Genomic DNA, 12,395 nt, shown 5'->3' on the forward strand with positions numbered 1-12,395 from the left:
CCAAACCCCATGCATCTTCTCAACACTGCTCATAGCAAGGACTTCAAATTGCAATTGGGTAAATCCATTTAAATTCAATAACTTTTTGACAGCACCCATTTTGATTTGAACAAAACGTTCCATACATATTTTCCAATTGTAGAAGGGCTCAGAAAGTGACTATTTGGACCTGAATGCCAAATCTTTCAAGAGAAAAAGGTGCTCAAAGTTGACCCATTTTGCATACCCCACTATACCATGAAACATCCACATCATCACTGGAAAAGATAAATGGTTGAGATTAATATAATTTAAAAGTTTACAAACAGGGTTGTCAAAAATGTTATATGCAAATAAAAAATAGGTCATGTTTTAGCTTAGACCTTATTTTACATCATCTCAGGTTTATGTGTTGTGCCCGCCATCAGTTGAGACACAACATGCACTTGAATACAGGGTGGTTCTATTCAATTTTAATGGTGTACCAGCTAAATTGCAGTGGTCTGAAGGGATAGGGTCTGTTCTATGAATTATATTTCTATGGTTGAAATGACACCCACCCTGTATTCAAGAGCATGTTGTGTCTCAACTGATGGCGGGCACAACACAAAAGCCTCAGATGATGTGAAATAGGATCTAAGCTACAACATATGTGAATATGAACCAAATCTGAGTTAACGTGTTTTTAGATAATTTACATTAAAAGGTTTAAAATTTACATTTTTATTTAAAAGCATTTTTTTCAATAAATAATAAAATAGTGTGACAAAACTGTAAGCTTTAAAATTATATCGAACTCAACCGTTTATATTTTCCAGCGATGAAGACATGGATGTCTCATGGTATGTTTTAGCATTCAGGTCAAAAAAATCATTTTCTGACCACTTTTTCCATGGGTAAACATAAAACGTTTTGAGTAAATCAAAAGGGATGCTGTGAAAAAGTGATTGAATTTAAATGGATTTATTGTAACTTTACATGCACATATAACGAGAAGAAAGAGTGCCATAGATGCAAACAATATTGCAGCAGGCTTTGGTTGGTTAAGAGATTGAACCCAAGTAGTCATTACACTCTAATCTGAACCAGGACAGGGGCATCAGTGGGCAGAACGATGCGGTTCTGAATGAGGACGTTTCTCGGGGGCCTGAGCTGCTCCGGAGACGCATCAAGCAAGTACCCCTGAAGCTCAAAGTCCCTCTCCAATGCAGCCTCCACTGCACATGCTGGGAGATCAAACTTCCTGCAAGAGATTGTCAAATGTGCTTTAAAGGTCAGCTAAACCTAATTATCCAGACAGAAGTGACTCTCATCTGGTTTCACAGACCCTCAGCAACACCTATATGAAATGCTGGTAAACCCTACAAACAAGTGCATCTTTGTGTGATTGTATTAATTGAGTAATTAACAAAATACTACACGATTTTGATTGAACCATCCCTTTATTTGGCCATTGCTGCCAGGTGGCACCAGCCTGCCAGGCAGATAGTGTGTGGATTGCTTAATGTCCATATATATACACTAAAGACTGAAAATTGCCCCCATGAAAGGTTCAATCATAGACATTAAAACCAGGGTTCAATACTGCCCCCATTTACAGGCACTATGACAGGGGTTGGTTGAAAGGACACCGTTTGATCGAAGTCCACTTGATTGTAAATAATTTACTCACTCTGCTGAACATCAAACTCCAAAGGAATGATTGAAAAGGAAAAATTGAGACATTAACATTTTCATATATTTTTCACTTTATAACAGCAGTGTCAATATGTGGCTAAACCTCATGGGTGAGTACATATTGTCCACATAGTTATGAAATGCAATCTACTGTATTTTCTATGGTCGCATAGCAACCTGGTCTCATAGCATTTCATATTATTCTGTACATGTATCTGAAACACTCCATTTAGTATGATATGTTATGTTTCGTATGGTATATATTTAGTCCCAGGATCCTTAGCTTAGCTCATCACTAAGCTAAGGACCCTGGGACTAAACACCTCCCTCTGCAACTGGATCCTGGACTTTGACGGGCCGCCTCCAGGTGGTAAGGGGTAGGTAACAACACATCTGCCACACTGATCCTCAACACTGAAGCCCCTCAAGGGTGCGTGCTCAGTCCCCTCTTGTAGTCTGTTCACCCACGACTGCATGGCCAGGCACGACTCCAACACGTCATTAAGTTTGCAGACACAGTGGTAGGCCTGATCACTGACGAGACAACCTATAGGGAGGAAGTAAGAGACCTGGCCGGGTTGCGCCAGAATAACAACCTATCCCTCAACGTAATCAAGACTAAGGAGATGATTGTGGACTACAGGAAGAGGACCAAGCAGGCCCCCATTCTCATCAACGAGGCTGTAGTGGAGCAGGTTGAGATCCTCAAGTTCCTTGGTGTCCACATCACCAACAAAATAACATGGTCCAAGCACACAAAGACAGTCATGAAGAGGGCACAACAAAGCCTATTCCCCCTCAAGAAACGAAAAAGATTTGGCATGGGTCCTCAGATTCTCAAAAGGTTCTAGAGCTGCAACATCGAGAGCATCCTGACTGGTTGCATCACTGCCTGGTACGGCAACTGCTCAGCCTCCGACCGCAAGGCACTAGAGGGCAGTGCGTTTGGCCCAGTACATCACGGGCTAAGCTGCCTGCAATGACCTCTACACCAGACGGTGTTAGAGGAAGGCCCTAAAAATTGTCAAAGACTCCAGCCACCCCAGCCATAGACTGTTCTCTCTGCTACCGCATGGCAAGCAATACTGGAGCACCAAGACTAGGACCAAAAGGCTTCTTAACAGCTTTTACCCCCAAGCCATAAGCTTCCTGAACATCTAATCAAATGGCTACCCTGACTATTCATTGTGTCCGCCCCCCAACCCCTCTTTTACGCTGCTGCTACTCTGTTTATCATTTCACTTTAACTAATCCTACATGTACATATTTCCTCAAATAGCCTGACTAACAGGTGCAAACGCACATTGACTCTGTACCGGTACCACCTGTATATAGCCTCGCTACTGTTATTTTTTTTCTTTACTTATTTATTGTTTACCTAATACCTATTGTCACAAGCCGGCTCATAGCCTGTGACAAATGAGGGGACACTAACAGGTATAGGCCAATTAAAAGTGTTCTTTATTGTAAACAAAACTATTAACTTTAAACTAAGAAAAAGGAATGAGGTGTGGAAGTATCATAATGTAAGGTGTATGTAAAGTGCATGGATGCGTGAGAACATGACTGAGTGAAAACTATGCAAAACTACAAAGGAACAAACAAAACATGATCATACCTGGAGGAGCAGAGAGAGGTGATTAGTGAAACAGTTTATAAATACCCTGAGCCCAGGTGACTCCAATCACTAACGACCCTCCTCTGCCTGCAGGAGGAACCGCCCCTGCACTGCAGAGGAGCCGTGACACCCCCCCCTCCTTAAAATGAGGGTCCCACCCTAGACCCAACATATTCAAAACAATCCAAAATTTCTCCAAAAACAAAACAAAAAAAAAGGATACCAATCCCGGCTCCTAGCAGTAGCCCCGTGTCCCCCAGCTGACTGTCCGCCCCTCAAACTCAGCAGCCCTGGTACCTGGGGAGCAATTTAAGAGGAAAGAGGCACAGACAGCCCGTAGGGGTCAGCAGAGAAAAGATACAAGCTAGGTTAAAGGAGCACGGGACAGAGCATCAGCAATGATATTATCCTTACCACTAATGTGTCTAATATCAAGGTTGAAAGGTTGCAAGAACAAAGTCCAACGCATCAGGCGCTGGTTTGGATTTTGCAGGGACCTCAGAAAAACAAGTGGGTTGTGGTCAGTGAACACAGTTAAAGGGGTCAAACCAGAACCAACATAGACCTCGAAGTGCTGTAAAGCCCAAATGAGACCTAAAGCCTCCTTTTCAATTACAGAATAGTTTTTCTGATAGTTTCTTCTCCCGGAAATTTAAGTGACTGGACACTCAACCTTGTCATCCTTCTCCTGGAGAAGCACAGCCCCAGCACCGATTTGACTGGCGTCTACCTGCAATTTGAAAGGTTTCCCAAAATTTGGTGCTGTCAACACAGGTGCCAAACACAAAAGAGCCTTACCTGCATCAAATGCCTCTTGACACTGGGTGGACCAGATAAATTTAGCCTTGGCCTTCAGATTCAGGGGGGACACTACTACCGAAAAGTTTACAAAAAGCACGGTAGTACCCCGCCATTCCCAGGAAGCGCATCAGTTTTCTTTGTGGAGGGCTGTGGGAACTGCTTCACAGCCTGAACCTTGGCTTCCACGGGACAGACAAATCCCTGACCAACAACCTTGCCTAGGTATGTGACTGTAGCTTTGGCAAACTCACATTTTGAGTTCTCATTGTTAACTTTTCTATAATCAGTGCAAGGTCTGAACGTGGAATCAGACTTTTTGCCCAAAAGACAGGGTGAAGCCCAATTTGAACAACATGGCTCCGCAATACCATTGTCCAACATATACTGCACCTCTGTTTCCAATTTCAATCTCTCCTCCTCAGACACACGATAAAATCTGTTTGATAGGCTTAGCATCTCCGATGTCTATATCATGCTCAATTAAGTGGGTTTGTGATGGAGTGTCAGAAAACAGGGTAGTTTCTAATAAGAGCTACCAATTCATCACGTTTCTCAGAGTCTAAATGATCTACCAAAACCCCAAGGTTTTGCAAAGTCTGGGAGTTTTTCAGCCGACCTTGTAAGACCTGGTTTGGCTTACTTGTGCGCTGACACGTATGACAAGTTTTAATAAACTGAGATACATCCCGCTTTAAACGTGGCCAGAAAAAAATAACGAAGTATGCGATCATAAGTTTCACGAACACCCATATGACCTGCCACATCACCATGTGAAGTTTGCAACACTTTATTTCGCAAAGTAGTAGGTACAACTATTTGAAAGACTGGTTCTCCTAAACCCTGATCATAGTGTGGAACCCATTTCCTGACCAACAGCCCATCAAGAAAATAACACTGAGCACTATTCCTCACCACTGAATCAGGAACCACTTTTTCAAACAAATCAGCCAAAGTAGTATCGGCCTTTTGCTCAGCCATCAATGAATCTCTAGAACTAGTCAACTGTTCTGTCTGGAGTTTGGCTGGCAACTCCAGACTTTCTGGCTTACTCTCAATCTCCTTACGAGAGGCTGCGTGGGTAACCGCACAAACTGGAAATACCTCAGGAGACAGTTTTGATCCGGAGATTCCCTTGCAGGGGACACTGAAGGTTGCTTCTTACAGATGTTTAGTTTGCCATCTGCCCACACCTTACTACCTGCCAAGTCATTCCCCAAAATCATGTGGACTCCCTCTACTGGCAACTGAGATCTAACCCCAACATCTACATCACCCTCTACTAGACCACATTTTAGGGTAACTTCATGTAAAGGACAAGAGAATGGAACTAGACCCATACCACATACCATTACACAACTGCCAGTATCAGACTCTTTAGAGAACGGCAAAACAGATTCCATAATAAAATAATCTAAAGCTCCAGTGTCTCTTAAGATCTTGATTGAAACATTTGTTGCCATTTACCAGGGACACACCATCTGAAATAAAGGCTGAAAAATCAGCGGGAAGACTGAGAATCAAACTCAACTAGTGGTTGAAACAGCTCACCCTGGTGGTCAGAGGCTGTAACAGGACTTGCCATCACAGCAGGTTTAATTTGACCTGACTGTTTTGATTTAAGCAGAGGACAATCTTTCTTCCAATGTCCTTCAACTAAACAGTAGCGACAGGTATTAGCATTAACCGGTGCTTTAAGTCCTCCAGACCCAAACTTCTGCTGAGGCCTTTGGAAAGAAGCTCCAAAAAAAGGTGACCTACTATTCCTAGGAGTAAAGTTAGTTTTATGGTAAATGTCACTGTTTGACTCAAAATGGCTTTTATGTGTTAGCCTGTACTCATCTGCAAGGATTGCTGCATCCCTTAGAGACTTAACTTTACATTCATTCATGTATGTAGCAACCTGGTCAGACAGAATTTTTGAACTGTTCTAACACAATCAAATTAGACAGACCCTCAAAAGTACTAACTTCAGAAGCTGTACACCAACGATTAAATGCAGTAGTCAAATCATGAACAAACTCAGAATAGGTTTGTGAATCTAACTTTTTCCTGTAACGAAAACGTTGACGATATGCCTCTGGCACAAGCTCGTAGACCTTCAGAACTGCTGATTTAACTTTAGCAAAAACTTTACTGTCAGCTACACTCAGTGCTGCAAAAGCCTCACGTGCTTTACCTGTAAGTACACATTGCAACAACAGTCATGTCCAAATCTGACCAAGCTCTAGCTTCCGCAATACGCTCAAATAAAGCAAAGTATGTGTCTGGATCTGACTCATCAAATTTAGGCAACAAACGAAAATTCTGTGAAACATCAAACTGTGGTAGTCTTTCTGGTCTATTAGCATTTCTCAATCGCACTCTCTAACTGCATTTGCAACAGTTCCCTCTGCTGCTCAAAAGTTAAAGGGCTAGACTGAACTTGCACCCTCACTACTAGCAGACTGACCGCCAAAAACACCAATTTCCCTAAGACCCTGCTTTAAGCTAGTTTTAACAGTCTCTTTAATTTTTTTATCAACAATCTCAATCTGATAATGTTCAGCAATTTCAATTAACTTCCTTTGTACACAACTCTAAGGCTACCTCGGAAGGAGCTTGAACAAAACTATTCAAAATGGAAGACATTTTCCTCAACCAATACAACTATTACAAATGCTCAAAAAAAATACACAACTCACCTGCTGTCAGTCTGGGTTCAAGGACAGGAGCCACACCCCACTATCCTCCAAAAACAACTAACTGGCCCTGGTCTTCATGCAGTCACATGTGGTGGGGTTTTATGCACAAAACCAGTGGAGTGGAAAAGACAACCAGAAACTGGCGGCCCTCCCATAACCATGGAGGTGCTCCCAAGCCGATGTAGAGGAAAAGGGAAAGGGATGCTCTACCCACGTTCACTGCCACCTAAAACAAAAACACCACAAGCCTCCTATTGACACTCGCTGATAAGCCTGAACAGGAGAGGACTCCCACCTGAACAAAACCCAGAAAACACAGTGAATTGCTTAGCTACCAAGCTAACTGAACCAAAAGAACACATGGCTCTCAACGCCCTCTTCAACAAAATTGGCCCAACCAAAACATCCCCTCAAACCAAATGTTTTGGCAAACTACTATCCCGGACGAGCCCCCACTTGTCACAAGCCGGCTCATAGCCTGTGACAAAAATGAGGGGACACGAACAACAGGTATAGGCCAATTAAAAGTGTTCTTTATTATAAACAAAACTATTAACTTTAAACTAAGAAAAAGGAATGAGGTGTGGAAGTATCATAATGTAAAGTGCGTGAATATGTGTGTGTGAACATGACTGAGTCAAAACTACAAAGGAACAAACAAAACATGATCATACCTGGAGGAGCAGCGAGAGAGAGAGAGAGGTGATTAGTGAAACAGTTTATAATTACCCTGAACCCAGGTGACTCCAATCACTAACAACCCTCCTCTGCCTGCAGGAGGAACCGCCCCTGCACTGCAGAGGAGGAACCGCCCCTGCACTGCAGAGGAGGAACCGCCCCTGCACTGCAGAGGAGGAACCGCCCCTGCACTGCAGAGGAGGAACCGCCCCTGCACTGCAGAGGAGGAGCCGTGACACTATTTTTTACTTAAAAACTGCACTGTTGGTTAAGGGCTTGTAAGTAAGCATTTCACTGTAAGGTCTACTACACCTGTTGTATTCGGCGCATGTGACAAATAAACTTTGATTTGAATTTGTGATTACAATTTGTATGATATGTTACGAATTGCAAGTCGTACAATATGTCATGAATTTTCAAAATGTACAATATGTTAAGAATTTGCAAAATGTATGATATGTTACGAATTTGCAAAATGTATGATATGTTACAAATTCCAATTTGTTGTTGCTGTACATAGTACATGTTAGGGTTAGCTAACATGCTAAGTAGTTGCAAAGTAACTAAAAAGTAGTACTGTAAGTAGTTGCAAATGAGCTAAAATGCTAAAGTTTTCCATGATTGGATTCAAACACACAACCATTGGGTTGTTAGACGTTCACATTATACTCCCATCTAGTGCTTAATGGTAAATTGGGAGGTGCTGGAACAAAAAGTGAGCCCGAGAAACCTGGGCCTGAACACATAAAAAAATATAGATATATCCTTTTGCATACTGGCATAGAGCAGTAGAGTAACGGTGCTTGCAGAAGTTGCACAAATGAGGGAACACGTTTGTAGCCTAGGGTCCGGGAAAATGTGGGCCTTTTATAACCGCATTTCATGCATTTCTACATCATTTTAGATTACTGAAAAAATATTTGGTTTGGGGTCATTGCGCATGCGCTTTTTGAGCCTTTTGGAGCGCATTCTTCTCTGTCTAAATTGTTGCTTCTACGTGAAATGACTGACAACACTGTCAGCAAATTCGATGTCTAGCCAGTCTCAACTAAGTGAAAAGCCACTAAAGCCACCAATGGGAATGCGAGACATTCTCAACTAACGGTATCCAACCACCATCACCCGTTTGTCGTGTGGTGCAATCATGTTCGTACTTTGACTTTAGCCCCGGCCCCAACTCGAATTTTCAAAAACAAACGGCGGCCATGACGCTTTCCCCGCGTTGGATCATTGTTTACATCACACGGAGAGAGTTACATTGTTTTATAAGATGGCATGAAAACGATTGTAATGTTTTTGCTACATTTGTGAATTTGTAAAAATGGAAAGCGAATTGTAAACATTATTATACAGTGCAATCTCATTGTAAATAAGAATTTGTTCTTAACTTACTTGCCTGGTTAAATTAAGGTTAAATACAAATAAATAAAATACATATCTGGTGTCATCTACCTATGATGCACGTAGCATTTACCGGCATCGGTAAATTATATTTTTACAATCGTAGCTATTTTAATGCATACTTGCGCTTAAATTTGTGTTTTTTGTATGGAATAAGACGCCTGTTAAGTTGTGAGAAAGTAGCATGCTACAGTAGTTTATTTTCGGTTCCAGTGTATGGCACAGTTTTATGTAGTAGTATCAGTCATGTATTAGCTAATACATGTATTTTGTTAGCTAGTTTAATGGTGTAAAAATCGTGATATTTCCCTTGCATTTCAATCTACACATGCATATGGGTCTGCAATGTTAGGTAGGCTATTTAATTCCCTTGACATTCTGCAAGCATGAATACTCTACCAAAATGGAAGATATGCATTGTGTTAATCTTACTATTGTCCATGTAGATTTTTTTATTACATTTAAAAAAAATTGAACCTTTTTTTAACTAGGCAAGTCTTAAGAACAAATTCTTAGATCTGACATGCGTTAAATTTTACACAACTTTACACGCATGCTTTCCATAAATGCAATGTGTGCTTTGCACAGATGAAAACCCTTCCATGATGACACTCTTCCTGTATCTGTCATATAGGCCAATGGATTCTTTGTCCTATAGCTACATAACTAAATCTAGTAGCTGTCACTTACCATCCATGCTGCTGCTTGGCTATAGATTTGCTCTCATGGTGCTGAGAATGCTTAGTACTGTAGCTGTCACTTATATATTCTCTGTATGTATTATGTATGAACCCTTGGACGTTACAGGTACCTCCAGCATGCCCTCCTGCCTCACGTTTGGCCCCTGTCCCTCGTGATCTACCTCAGGTCCTCTTGTATCCACCCCATTCTTCTGTCTGTGCCTTGGTAGGGCGAAGACCAGCAGAAGAGGGTGATGTCCTTCCTGCCTCGATGGCATGCCTCAGGAAGTGCTGAGGTGATTTTTTCTATAATAAATTAGCTTAGAAATAGTAATTTAATATTTGCTAATGTTTGGATAACTATTAGTAGTTTAACTCTCTCTCTCCCTTAAATACAGCTGGTGATTCCGGAGAGCTGGCAGGCAACTCTCAACAGGAAGCAGCAGCAGTGGATTGACCGGACGCTGTTTACCAATAGCTGCCTACGGAGCTCACAGTTCATCACTGTCCTTGCCCCTGTGGGCAAAAACCAGAAGAGGGTGATGTCCTTCTTGCCTCCAAGGCCTGCCTCAGAAAGTTCTGGGATGAGTTTTTCTATAATAAATGAGAAGCTTAGAAATGGTAATTGAATAGTTGCTAATATTGGGTCAACTATTAGTAGTATAACACTCGCTCCCTCAGCGCTTGCGGGCAACTCTCAACAAGCATCAGCAGCGGTGGATTGGCCGGACGCTGTTTACCAGGAGCAGCATGGGGAGTTCATAATTCATCACTGACTTGCTTGAAAGACACCAGACTAACGTCGGTCCAGTGTGAGCTGGCAGCCAGCAGTGGATTGGCCGGACGCTGTGTACCATCTCCCCGATCCCCTTCTTTGCATGTCCTCTGTTCTGGATGCCCCTTTGTATGTGGGCATTTAAGCTGACATGCCCCCAGCCTGGGTGAGGGCACAATTCATCACAGACTTGCTTGAGACACCAGACTAACGGCGGTCCAGTGTTTGCTTGTCTAACCCATGCTGAGTCTAACCCATGCTGTGTAACATTTTGTAACTAATCAGCATTTCACTCAAATGTTTGGCATGCATATGCAATGCTTAAAATGATCTACTACAAAGGGACAGTTATACAGACACTCCTGTTATGTCTATGGCCTCTAACTTCGAAATGTTAATTGTGAACTGAAAATAACTATGTTTTAAGTTCTGCTGAGGGGAAGATTGTAAAACAGTGGCTGGCGGAAGTGAGATACGCTGAGGGGCGAGGTGCTGAAGGAAACTGAGACACTCGTAGGGTGGTCGTGAAACAATCCTTTTGTATTTACACTGAACAAAAAATATAAACGCAGCATGTAAAGTGTTGGTCCCATGTTTCATGAGCTGAAATAAAAAATCCCAGAAATGTTCCATACATATAAAAACAAATTTCTCTCAAAATTTGTGCACAAATGTGTTTACATCCATTTTAGTGAGCATTTCTCCTTTGCCAAAATAATCCAGCCACCTGACTGGTGTGGCATATCAAGAAGCTGAGGAGTATTTCTGTCGGTAATAAAAGCCCTTTTGTGGGGTAAAAACTCATTATGATTGGCTGTGCCTGGCTCCCCAGTGGGTGGGTGGACCACCCATGGCTGCACCCCTGTCAAGTCGTGAAATCTATAGATTAGGGCCTGATGAATTTATTTAATTGACTGATTTCCTGATATGAACTAACTCAGTAAAATCTTTGAAATTGTTGTATGTTGTGTTTAGATTTTTGTTCAGTATAGTTCACAGTTCAACTTGTTCCCCTCTACCAAGACAGTGTAGAGGCTTGTGTGTTTGGAGGACCCTCTGAGCTATATTGTCTATAGCCTATGACTACAGGCAGGAGCTCCCATGACAAACTGGTCTGAGGTGAGTCACCAGCCTGACATCGGTTCTTTTTTCAATGTGGGTCTAACCAATGCTAACAATTATTTATTCCAAAGGAACAGACATTTGGACATTGCTGAAATGTGTTTTAAGTTTGACATTTGTTAGTAATTTGTAGTTCACTCAAATGTGGGGTGTGAATATAAGCATTGCTTACAATTGTCTTCTACAAAGGGACAGTTATACAGACTCTCCTGACATTTCTATGGTCCCCTCTTCAAAACTTCAAAATATTAATTAATTGTTTTAAGTGCAAAATATATGAGTACAAGAGGCACGGTAAAGGTTTATTTTACTTTATTATATATTCAAAATGGAAAAGGGATATGTTTAAAGAATATGTAAAAAATACCCTCTAAATGAAAATATATACATATAAGAATTTGTGTGAGGCAGGGGCAATAGGGAGGGGGTGGGAAAGGGATATATCGACAATGTATGAAATTGAAATATGTACTGTAAAAAAAAGTCATGAGTTGAGTAGAATACAATGACATCTTATTTTTGTCTACTACAAAGGGACGGCTTCACCTTTAACTTGTATGTATTGTAATTTAGTCCGTCTTCTATCACCTTAACTTGCACAGTAGGTATACAGGGGACATACAGACAGTGGAGCAATTGTGCTGTGATTGTTTGGGGCACACGTTATCCTGTAATTTCTTTCACTGTGTTGTTTTCCACATTTTGTACAGATGTGGCGTCTGGTGTGAGCTAATGTTCAATGTCCCCTCCTGTGAAAATATGCAGTATTATTTATCTTTGCAGACTTTAATGAATTGTTTTTTAATTAATTACATTTGTATCCAGTTTTCAATCACACAGCAACTGTTACTAATTTAGTCACCTATTGGACACCATAATGCAAAACTATTTAAAACAATATAGCTTCAAGCAGGCATGCCCGGGGTTCAAGCTTAATCTACATTTATTTTGTAATTAACAGTTCCTAGGACTGTGTAAGGACA

At 41.5% G+C, this 12,395-nt stretch overlaps 1 long non-coding RNA gene across 1 annotated transcript; it reads left to right on the top strand.

Annotated features, from left to right (window-relative positions):
* Nucleotides 1-1,618: 1,618 nt before the first annotated feature.
* On the top strand, nt 1,619-12,259 carry LOC120061510. Its single transcript, XR_005478349.1, has 3 exons — nt 1,619-1,766; nt 9,643-9,811; nt 9,914-12,259. It is a non-coding gene; the product is annotated as an uncharacterized LOC120061510 (long non-coding RNA).
* Nucleotides 12,260-12,395: the final 136 nt, after the last annotated feature.

Source organism: Salvelinus namaycush, chromosome 1, assembly GCF_016432855.1.
Source record: "Salvelinus namaycush isolate Seneca chromosome 1, SaNama_1.0, whole genome shotgun sequence".
Taxonomy (NCBI): Eukaryota; Metazoa; Chordata; class Actinopteri; order Salmoniformes; family Salmonidae; genus Salvelinus; species Salvelinus namaycush.